Source organism: Arachis hypogaea, chromosome 14, assembly GCF_003086295.3.
Source record: "Arachis hypogaea cultivar Tifrunner chromosome 14, arahy.Tifrunner.gnm2.J5K5, whole genome shotgun sequence".
Lineage (NCBI taxonomy): Eukaryota > Viridiplantae > Streptophyta > Magnoliopsida > Fabales > Fabaceae > Arachis > Arachis hypogaea.
Window position 1 is genome coordinate 116403398 of NC_092049.1, and position 12755 is coordinate 116416152.

General features: G+C 37.7%; 1 non-coding gene across 1 annotated transcript; it reads right to left on the bottom strand.

The window, feature by feature from the left end:
* Window positions 1-12030: 12030 nt before the first annotated feature.
* LOC112746169 (small nucleolar RNA R71) lies at window positions 12031-12134 on the bottom strand. Its single transcript, XR_003174065.1, has one exon. It is a non-coding gene; the product is annotated as a small nucleolar RNA R71 (small nucleolar RNA).
* Window positions 12135-12755: the final 621 nt, after the last annotated feature.

Here is a 12755-nt window from a genome sequence, read left to right on the forward strand (position 1 = left end):
CCATGTGCATTGATTCTTTTTATTTTGCATTTGGGGTAATATTATTTTTCTTCTTTTTTTTTTGTATCCCCTTATTTAATTACTTAATATATATATATATATATATATATTTTTTTTTTCAATGCACATGGTAATTTAATTATTTTGATTTCACATGAGCATGCTTCCCAAATTTTCAAATAACTTATTCAATTTAATTCCCTACTTTTTTTTTCATATCATTCCATGTTCCCATAAAATTTCCCACACTTAAATTATACACAATATCTATCTTAAGCTAACCAAGGATTCAACTTGGGATTTTTATTTTGTTTTTTTGCTTAAGGCTAGTAATGTGGTTATAAAACAAGAGGGGATTAAAAGGCTCAAGGGGGCTAACAAGGGTGATGTAAAAGGTAGGTTAATTTTGGGATAAGTGAGTTAAAATCAAACAATGGTCTCAATCATGTAAGTGCATGCATACATCAAATAAATGGAAATATAGAATTAAGCAAGACAAAGATCACAATTTTAGAGAGAAAAATACACACTAAAACAAAATTTTGGTTGATAAAATGCAACCAATTCAAATAGGCTCAAAATCTCACAGGTTTTGTGTGTTCGAACTCTAAACCATGTTCCAAAATAATATTTCTTCAAACAAGTGTAACATTAAATTTTATTCAAATTAGTGAAATGCTCTAAAAGGTTTCTTGAAAAAGAAAATATTACTTTAACCAAGTGGTAAAATATGCAAAAATCAAACAAATATGCAAATGCAACAACTAATCTACAAAGAAAATTAAACATTGGCGTTGAGACAAGAAAGTACTAACCCATGGAGATCGGTATCGACCTCCCCACACTTAAAGATTGCACCGTCCTCGGTGCATGCTGAGCTGTGCAGGTAGACGGGTTGTTACAACTGCTGCTTTTCTTCAAGATTTTGCAGATGGACTTGTCTGTCTCCCCATGTAAACGTCTTCCGGTTCCCTTTCGGGTGGCCATCCTGAAAGAAAAAGGGAAGAAAAGGTAATCCAGAAATAAAGATAAGAAAATAAATGAAGTATGGGTGGGTTAATGCCAAATGATAATGGTCTCATTTACATGGAAGCTTCAACATGTATGTGAGAAAACAATAGAAGCCAAGGCATGCCAGTGGTACAAAATTTGTAACATAGGGGAGGAGAGTGTGGGTAATGGAAGACAGTATAAGCTCATGTCAATGCAAATAGAGTGCAAGTATCATAAAAAATTGGCATTGGCAGATAACTAATATCATCCCACAGTGTAAAACAAGTTATCAAAATAAATTCAAGAAAAGAAGCAACAGTTGAATAAGAAAAATTTTTAACACCAATGGAAAAAATAAAAAATTCAGAAAAGAAAATAAAAATATGCACAAAATTAAAATGTAATGAATGAAATATGCAAATAAATAAAATGAAAGATAAGAAGAATGAGAAGGGAAAGAAGTGAGTAAGAAAGGAGGGAGGGAAAAATTAGGATTGGGGGAAGACAAGATAAAATATTTGGCAAATTAAGATAAGCTGTGCGGCGCGAGCGACGCGGACGCGTGGGGCACGCGGCCGCATGACTTGCGCTTTTAAGTTAATCGACGCGGTCGCATGACATGTTTTGTGCTACTGGTGCGAGGGCAGCCTCGCGCTCGCACAACTCTCTGTTCAAAACTCATTTTGCCAAATCTTAGTGTGACACGGTCGCGTGGGTGACGCGATCGCGTGAATGGCCTGATTTCCAATATGACGCGGACGCGTGGGGCACACGATCGCGTGAGTGGGCTTGTGCTGCTAGCACGAGTCTAGCCCAATTCCAGCTCAACTTTCGGCCAGACACCCTTTTTACGTCGATTTACAGGGCACGCGGCCGCGTGGGTGACGCGGTCGCGTGGGAGGCCAAAGTTCCACATGACGCGGTCGCGTGAGCGACACGGTCGCGTGGGGTCAAATTATGCTAAAGGCGCGCCTCCAGCCACGCTTTCCCGTGACTCTCTTTTCAATTCTTTTCTCCCCAACGCACTAGTGACGCGGACGCGTCAGCGACGCTGCCGCGTCGCATGCGTGTTTTTGTTTTTTTTTTTTATACAATATGCAGAGTGCAATATTAATATGAATGTTATGCAAAACTCCAGGTTCAATGAAATAAAATAAAATTCAAAATTAAACAAAACTAAATAAAATTATAATTGAAAAAAGGAAAGATCATACCATGGTGGGTTGTCTCCCACCTAGCACTTTTAGTTAAAGTCCTTAAGTTGGACATTTGGTGAGTTTCCTGTTATGGTGGCTTGTGCTTGAACTCATCCAGGAATCTCCACCAATGTTTGTGATTCCAGTGTCCTCCGGGATCCCAAACTAGGCGCAGAAAGCCTTCAAGTAAGTTGAAGCAAGTGACAAGGCCCTAAGAGTGGTGATTGGTAGAATAGATTCCGGGGTCCCAGACCTTGCCTTTGCACCCGTCTTTTGGTTGAGCAATATTGTTCCATCCGGGTGGCAAGCAGTCTGAATTCTCACGTAAGCGGCCAAACAACTTCCTAGACCCATTCAGTTGAGCTCTATACCAACCTTTACTCTTAAACTCAAAGCTTCCAACCATGATGAACCTTGCAGGACAATTCTTACCACTGGCCATCTTCCTCTTACTCTTAATGTCACAAAGAGCTCTAAGTTGACCATCCGTCTCCAGTAGCCCATATTCAAGTGGGATTAGAAAGCTAAGGGATATGAATTTTACCCACTTAAATGTTGTGAAGGATGATGGCAACTTAAGGGGAGGTATTTTTAATGAAATTGCAAGTTCCACTCCCTTGTGCTCTTTTCGGATAACTACCACCTCTTTGCAAGCTTCTTCAATTTCAACCTCTTTCTCTTGGTAGCTCTCTTCCAATTCAATCTCTTCTTCATTGCTTTCCAAGGGCATGGGAGGTTGTGCTTCTTCTTCTTGAATCTCTATCTCTTGATCAACCTCTTCCAAGTCTTCAACTGTGATATGCCTTGGAGGTTGTACACCCTCCTCAGCATCAATTTCAATTTTCTTTGAAGGAGGCTCGATGTCTTGACTTTCCCATGGAGGTTCTGCATCTCCTAAGTCTTCAACCACTTCTTCTTCTTCTTCTTGAACAATGACAGCTTCTTCTACTTGTTCTAGTACGAATTCATTCTCTGTCTTGTTCACTGGGGCTTCTGGTATCTCCTTCATGCTACGCTCTTCACTAGACTGTCCACATGGAGCTGTGGCTGATCCTTGTATATTTGAGCGCCGGGAAGCTAATTGACTCATTATTGCTTGCCCCAATTGATGATCCTACTCAAAACGCCACAGACAAGGTCGGATCTTCCGGATCGAAGAATGAAGCTCTATGATTCTAGCCTTAGCGCCACAGAAACCTCAATTACCCATGACTAACGAGAGTTTATGTCACATATCCCAATTAGCCCAGATACTCTATTGGAATCTGTGATGCATTCTCAAGTTGCAGCTCAATACTATCCCGCCAAGGACTCGTAAGAACTCATGTAGAATGAGGGATCATACGCCAGTTAAACCCCATATCCATAAGGATGAAGATCAAAAATGCATCATAGGATAGAATCAAACATATATTAAAGTAGAAAAGTAATAATATTAATCCATAGGAATGAGCAGAGCTCCTATCCTTAATCTAGGAGGTTTTAGCCGCTCATAATGTACAGAAATAATATGAAAAACGTGTAAATTGTCAAAAGTCTCTGAACAAGGTTGATCCTTATTCTATATATACTAATCTAAAAATTAAAATTTACGAAAATATGATAAACTGAGCTAAGGGTGCAAAAATCCACTTTTGGGCCCACTTTGGTGAGTGTTTTGGGCTGAGCTTGGCGTCCAAATTGAGGAATGGGCGTTGAACGCCCATTAGGATGGTGTCCACGCTCCGTTGTGCTCCCTTGGTGGCGGTGAACACCAGGTTTGGGCGTTCAACGCTGGTTTTAGTCCTTTTGGGCCGTTGAATGCCAAAAGGGGTGAAGTTGGGCGTTCAACGCCCGTTTTGGGCAGTCTTCTCCAAAACTCTGGAAAGCTCTGAAAGTTAGCTTTCCAACGCCATTAAGAGTGCGTCAATTGGACTTCTGTAGCACCAGAAATGCTTGTATGAATGCATGGAGGTCAGGATCTGACAGCATCTGCTATCCTTTCTTCGCCTGTGAATCAGACTTTGCCAAAACTTGCCAAATTCACCCAAAAATCACCTAAAATCATAAGAAACCTACAAAAACTCAAAGTAGCATCCCAAATGTGAATTTCGCACTAAAACCTACTAAAACATAATAAAACTTAACAAAATATACTAAAAACACTAAAGAAATAATGCTAAAAAGGGTATAAAATTTTCACTCATCAGTCTCCTCTGTACGCATTAAACCCTTAACCTTCCTTCGGCTGTGACTCTCTCTAGCAAGGCCTCTGTCGACGCTCGCTCCTCCAGCGCTCCCTTCGTTTGTGCTCCAACGTTGTAAACCCTAATCCTCCTTCGGTGGTGATTCGCTCTGGCAAGGCCTCCCTCCTTGGCGCTCACTCTCTCTTGCAAATCCTCCGTCGACGCTCCCTCGCCGACGCTCTCTTTTGTCGCTGTAAACCTCAAACCTTCTGGTGATGTGGAAATTTCAGAGCTGCAAGGGGAGCTAGAGCCGGACGACACCGTTTTGGAGGAGGTGGAGTTGCGTTGTGCGCGCTGCTAACAAATGCCGTGGAGGTGTAGGATAAGGAAGGGTGCGCACTGGTAAGATATTGAGTTTAATTTTAAGAGATTATTATTAGATTTTTACTTAAATATTATTGTAAATTTCATTTATTCTATAAAGTTTTAGCAAAAATATTTTTAAAATATGATATATAATTATTGTGTAAGTCAATAATACAGCATAATTTGTACAGAACTCAATGTACTCTATTGGCACACTTTTCTAGCACAGCCATATCTTCTTGTAGTTATCAACAGCCACGCTTATTAAGTGTAGCCATATCTTTTTCTATTGGCATTCTTTTGAAGCGTAGCCAAAACCAAAACAATGGGCATTTTTCTGAAAGTGTGGTGTTATGTCCACTTTTTGGCATACTTTAAAAGCGTGGAATGTAACACCTTACCACACAGAGCTTTACACCAAGGATGTAAAACAGAGGTGGCGAGGCGCTACGACCTCTATAATAAAATATATACATATAATAATTGAAAGAAGGTAGTGTACTAGGAGCCTTGGAGAAAAGGTAAAGCAAAAATCACAAAATATAAAAGCGCAACGATCAGAAATAACGTAACTTGCGTAAGAAAAAACTCAACCTACGAAGCTACGCTGGCCAGAGAATAGTTACATACATATATATATATATATATATATATAATCCATAACCCAACATACATAAAAGAAACCCTAGTTCTCCATAAACCTTTATGAGGTGCAACAGTAAAACATATATACACAGAGAGAATCTATACATATATATATAACAAAGCGGAACAAAAGTATAATCCCAAAAAGCCCATTTCGCTGCTGGAGAACTCCAGACGCCTAGCGAGGTGCCTCTCGACCTGCATCTGACAAACACCACATTGTATGGAATGAGAACCAGGGGTTCTCAACATGGTAAAGGTACCACGCACATAAGATATAAGGTCCTGGAAATGCCAGAGGCAATCCTAGAACGCCAACACTTAGATTATAAACCTTAAAGAACTAAAACAGAAACCATGAATCAGGGTGGTTCTCTAAGGCTTTCTAAACTAAACTAATTCCTTAAATCTAACTAAAACTGAACTAGAATGCTGAATCTCTCTGCCTTTCTTCCGTTCCTCCATCTCCAGTGAAATTATAAAGACAAACAAGTAGGCAATGGCAAATACAGGTAGTATACAAGTAATGCAAATAGAAAATATAACAATAGCATGTTATAATCACTTAGGCAATCCCAATCAATGCACAAGCAAGAAATTCAAACAATATGCATATGATGCATGCCTGTCCTATGCCTTATGAGTCTCATCTGTCGGTTATCAAGCAAACCCAACAAGTCCGGCTGCTAAACCCTGAACTGTCCCCTGTCGCACATCCTCATGAGACTATGCATAGCTTTTTCTCTTCTCATTCATAATTCATATATATATATATAACATACTCAATGGGGGTTTAACCTTCCCAGGAATTTATAAGTTCCCGGTCACCCTTACAACGTAGGGTCAATAGAGTATCGAGTCTCAACCTGGAACACGTGGTGGTAAGCCATGGTACTTTACCCAGAAAAACTCGTATCTCAGATAATCATTCCATATTCATTCATTAACATTTCATAATCATTCATTACTTACTCATCATATAATTGCACTTTTATACATAACTCATTATAACCCGGAGCAAGTGAGGCGAAACCACAACCCTTGCGGCTACCCGGGGAGCCTTTATACTAACCAAACTGGAGCAAGTGGGGGTGAAACCACAACCCTTGCGGCTACCCAGGAGGTACGTTCTCATATGCCCATGAGGAATAAAGGAGGGGATCCTAACCTCCGACCATCTCGTTGGGGACGATTTTACAATACCATGAGGAACAAAGAAGCGGATCCCCACCTTTCACCATCTTCTGGGGTTGCACTTTCGAGAAAGAGTACTCAGATGCAACATTCATTCTTTTCTTTAGCCAGTTTCATCATTCAAAAATATATATATATATATATATATATATATATATATATATATATATATATATATATATATATATATATCATATACATAGGCGCCCTTCTTTCTCATACCTAAATTATCAATTCACAAAACTTTCTTCATGTCCAAGTTACTGCCTATTCCTAGCTTCATCTCATTACTAGGCTTACTAACAAAATCTAGGGTCAAAGAAATGAAAATAGAGGTTTATAGGATCCAAAATTATGCTTTAAAACATAAAATCTCATTTGCTGAAAACAGGGGTCACGCGTACGTGTGGGAGTGCATTTTAGCCCATTTCGCATACGCATAGCCTTGTCCGCGTACGCATGTACGTGGGGCAGAATCGACCCTTCGCGAATGAAGGGTATCCATACGATACACTGCAGTTTGGCCAGAAATGGCTAAGTCTGCAGAATTTCAGCTTCGCCCTCCGAACTTCCGATGCGCATAACATTTTTGTTTTAAAATATTTTTCATCCGTTCTTTGAACGGAATAAATTTCACGGACCCAATTTTTAATTGAAATAAGTTTGAAATAATTTGGGGGTCTAGAAGCCAAGTTATAGCTCATCGATGTTTGGCCAAAAACCCATTTTATACAAAAACCTCAAACCTCAATTTCCATTAAAAACCAAACTCAAATCCAACCTAACTATACATATGTTTAGCACCCCAACATCAACTACCATATCACATCCATCACATATTACCATATACAACCGTTCTTCAATTTTAAACAACCATATGTATAAATTTCGCAATAATGTTAACAAAATCACCTATATACCACCATCCATTCCTATTTATTCATATCATCATCATCAACTCATCACCTAACAACCTAGCATCATCATAAACAATAATCATGCAGCAAATATTCAGTTCATGTCACAATCATCATCAAGGGCGCTATGCATTAAACATACTCATATGTTCCAACCTATCCTATGGTCATCTAGCCCAAGTTTTCAAAAAACCTTACATATTAAATACCAGAAACCTAAACCATACCTTGGCCGATTTTCAAGTATTTCCCAAGGCAACCCACAAGGCAAACTCACAAGCCTTCCTCACCACAATCCAGCTTCCCAAGCCTCTAATGCCCACAAATCAACTCCAATATTTATATATACCTAAAATTCACATTACCACACACACACATATATATACATATATATCCAAAGCTTAATACCCAAAACACAAATTCAAAGAATTAGCTAGAGTTCTGGGATTCTCACCTTTCCCAAGCACCAAATAAGCAAGATTAAACATTCTCCTCAAGCTAATTCGAACCTAAACACCGGAATTGAATAATTTTCAACATAATTGCTCATAATTTTTGAAATTGGAAAGGAAGAAATTGGAACACATAAGTGATTTTCTTACTTAATTAGTGACTGGGTTTTGTAGAGCTCGACGTTGCGGTTGCGTGGCCGCAAACGGCACGGGGATCGAAGCTCTGGATCAAAAGTTACATAGATTTGAATGAAAATCAAGGGTTTTGTGAATTTTGTTACCTTATTCTCCCTTGTGCTGAGCTTCAGCATCCTATACATGAAGAAGGGAGAGAAGTGGGCTGAAGCTCACTTAAGTAAGTGAATTGGTTGGGCCCACGGGCCCGGTTCGGCTACAGTTCGACCTGTTCAATCCAATCTTGGGTTAAATTCTTTAAATTTAGTGTCAAAATTTTCGTTTTAATTAGATCTATCTTATTTTACTATAAAATTAATATTTCAAATTTCTTTTATTAAAAATTTAATTTATTGATTAATTATTTGCTAATTTTGCGGGATTTACATCCTACCCACCTAATTAAGAATTTTGCCCTCAAAATTCAGATTTAGTTATCTGAAAAGAGGTGTCAGTAGTCCTTCTACATATCTGGTTCGAGTTCCCAAGTATATTTCCCAATTCCAGCTCCATGATGAGCGGATATTTTATACGCTTTTTGGCATCATTTTCATATAGTTTTTATTATGTTTTGTTTAAGTTTTATTCTATTTTCATAGGTTTTAGTGTTAAATTCACATTTTTTGTTTCTACTTTGAGTTTGTGTGTTTTATGATGATTTCAGGTATTTTCTAACTAAAATTAAGGAGTTTTGGCAAAGTTTGATTTAGAGACAGAAAAAGGACTGCAGATGTTGCCAGATTCTGACCTTTATGCACTCGAAGGAGAATTTCTGGAGCTACAGAAGTCCGAGTAGCGTGCTCTTAATGGATATGTTAAGCTAACATTCAGGGCGTTCTAGAAATATATAATAGTCCATACTTGGCTTTGGAAATGAAGGCCCAAAATTGGCATTCAACACCAGCCACCAGCCCCATTCCTGGCGTCCAATGCCTAAAAGGGGGTAGCTGGTGTCCAACGCCTAAAAGGGAGTCCCAAGCCAGCGTTCAACGCCCGTAAGATGTACTAGCTCATGGAGACACCCCAAGCTCAGCCCAAACACTCACCAAGTGGGTCCGAAAAGTGGATTTTCGCACCTCTAAGTCTAGTTGTCTTACTTCTGTAATTCTTAGTTAGCAGATTAGTATATATAGGAGAAGATCAACCATGTTTAGGATCTCTCCAGCATATCTTATTTTCGAATTACATTGTTTTTTGTACAATAGGAGTCACTAACCTCCTAAGGTTACGGTTAGGAGCTCTGCTGAGTTCCATGGATTAATAATATTACCATTCTATTTCAATATGTCTGATTCTATTCTCTTATGCAACCTCGTTCTTCATCTTATGAATTGAGGGTGACCCGTGACAATCACCCTTGTTCTACATGGGTTCCGTGCGAGTTCTGACCCGGATAGCGTTGAACCAAAGCTAGAGATTGCATTGCAGATTCCAATAGAGTACCTGGGCAACTTTGGATCTGTGACATGAAATCCTGTTGACCGTGGGTAAGTGAGGTCTCTGTGGCGCTAAGGCTAGAGTCTGAGAAGCAGTGTTCCCTGATCCAGAAGATCTTCCTTGTTTGTGGCACCTTGAGTAGGATCACAAAGGGGAATGCATTGCTTAGAGCTTTATCTTCTACTACAGTGAGAAACCTAAAGGTGGCTTGATGAGAGGACATGAGTCACTTGCAACATGGTGGATTGCTACAGTGGAGGAGGTTAACTTGATGAGAGGACATGAGTTAATCACTTACGACTGCCATTGAATGAATCAGAAAGTTATTGAAGTAGATAGTAAGAAAAGTTAATCCGGAAAGATAAAGTATCTCCGAAGCCTCAACTGTTCTCATACCATTGATTCCACACCTATCTAGTAATGTTTTTTATTTATTTATCTATTTTTATGCGTTCTTCGTGACAAACTATATTTTCTATCCGCCTAACTAAGATCTGCAAGGTAACCATTGCTTACTCAAACCAACAATCCTCGTGGGATCGATCCTCACTCATCTGAGGTATTACTTAGATGACCCGATATACTTGCCGGTCTATCTGTGCAAAACGTGCAGAGCCAGTTTTGTGCACCAAGTTTTTGGCGTCGTTGCCAGGGATTGTTTGGTTTTGACAAACTACCAAATTATCTTGTTGCTTAGATTAGGTACTTTTTACTATTTTGTTTGAGTCTTTTGTTTTGTTTTTCAAAAAAAAAAATCAAGTGGTTTTCAAAATCTTCTCTTTTCTTTATTAATCATTGTCTTTTGTTTGAGTCTTTTGTTCTTGTTCTTGTTAAAATTTCGAAGTTTCTTGCTTCCTTTTCAAAAAAATTTCAAAAATAGTGTCTTTTGTTTGAGTCTAATGTATGTCAATTTTTAAGTTTGGTGTCCCTTGTGTGTTTATCTCTTCTTTAGAATTTTCGAAATTGTCTTAAGTGTTCTTCTTTGGTATTTAAGTGGCTCTTGTTTTTTTTCTTGTTTTGATCTTAAAAGATTTAAGTTTGGTGTCCTTTGGTGTTTTTCTCTTTAATTTTCGAAAATTAGTGTCTTTAGATCTAAAAATTTTAAGTTTGGTGTCTTTTGGTTGTTTTTCTCTTTCTTCATTAATTCAAAAAATAAAAAAATATAAATACCTTTTCTATCTTTACTCAAAAATTTCGAAAATCTTACTTTCTTTTCTTATTTAATTTAAAAATTTTTAAAGTTTAGTGTTTTCTTGTTAGTAAAGTCAAAATCTTAACTTTTCAAATCTTATCATATCTTTTTTTTTAATTTCATTCTTTCCTATCTTATCTTTCTTTTATATTTTAAAATACAAAATTTTTTGAAATCTTTATCTTATCTTTTTATCTTTCTTTAAATTTCAAAAATTCTATCTTATTTTATTTCAAATTCAAATTTTAAAAACCCAATTTCAAAATTTCAAATTTTAAATTTCAAAATTCAAAATTTAAAATAAAATCTTTTTCAAAATTCAAAATCAAATCTTTTTCAAATAATTTCAATTCTTATATTATCTTGTTGATTTTTTCTTTCCAATTTTAATTTTAAAATTTTAAAGTCAAATCTTTTTCAAATCTTTTATCTTATTTTATTTTCAAATCTTTCTTAATTAGTTACATGTTTTATCTTATTCTCTTTTTATTTTCCATTCTCTTTCTTCTTTTTCAAAATTTCCTAACTACTTTCTCTCTCTTCTTTTTCGAAAATTTTCTCTTCTTTTTCCTCTCTATTTTCGAAAATATCTTCACTTCTCTCTCTATTAATTTTCAAAAACTATCATTATTAAAGGAAATATTTTTTTTCTTTTCTTTTTGATCTATCTCTCTCTCTAACAAAGGACCTCTATACTCTGACATAGAGAATCCTTTTCTTTCTCTCTTCTTGTATTCTTTCTTCTTGTTTATGAGCAGGAACAAGGATAAAGAATCTCTCTTTGATCTTGATCCTGAACCTGAGAGGACCCATAGGAAGCGTTTACAACAAGCTAAAGCACAACACTCCAGAGAAAACCTCACAGAGGTATTCGAACAAGAAGATGAAAATATAGATATTGCAGTCGAACAGAATAATGAAGGAGATGCAAGGAAGGTTCTTGGTGACTTCACTGCATCCACTTCTGACTTCTATGGAAGAAGTATCTCCATACCTGCCATTAGAGCAAATAACTTTGAGCTAAAGTCTCAGTTAGTCTCTCTAATGCAACAGAATTGCAAGTTCCATGGACATCCACTGGAAGATCCACATCAGTTCCTATCTAAATTCTTACAAATTTGTGACACTGTTAAGACTAATGGAGTGGATCTTGAGGTCTACAGGCTTATGCTTTTTTCTTTTGCTGTTAGAGACAGAGCTAGGATATTGTTGGATTCTCAACCTAAGGAAAGCCTAGAATCTTGAAAAAAGTTGGTCAATGCTTTCTTGGCCAAGTTCTTTCCACCTCAAAAGATGAGCAAGCTCAGGGTGGAAGTTCAAACCTTCAGACAAAAAGAGGGTGAATCCCTCTATGAAGCTTGAGAAAGATACAAGCAATTGATCAGGAGGTGTCCTCCTGACATGCTCTCAGAATGGTCTATCCTAGGAATCTTCTATGATGGTCTATCTGAGATGTCCAAGATGTCATTGGACCATTCTACTGGTGGATCACTCCACCTGAAGAAAACGCCTACAGAGGCACAGGAACTCATTGAAATGGTTGTAAACAACCAATTCATGTATACTTCTGAGAGAAACCCTGTGAACAATGGGGTAGTTCAAAAGAAAGGAGTTCTAGAGGTTGACACTCTAAATGCCATATTGGCTCAGAACAAAATCTTAACCCAACAGGTCAATATAATCTCTCAGCATTTGACTGGAATGCAAGCTGCAGCTGGCAGCACTCAAGACACCTCCTATGAAGGAGATGCTTATGATCCAGATGAACCTTCAATGGAGGAGGTAAATTTCATGGGAGAACCCTATAGAAACACCTTCAATCCTTCATGAAGAAATCATCCTAATTTCTCATGGAAGGATCAATAGAACCCTCAGCAAGACTTCAACAATAACCAAGGTGGAAGAACACAGAAAACGTTCAACAATATACCACCATTCCCACCTTCTCAGCAAAACATGGAGACTTCTAAGTAGAGCCTTTCTGACTTAGCAATCATAGTCTCTGAACTCTCTAAGACCACTCA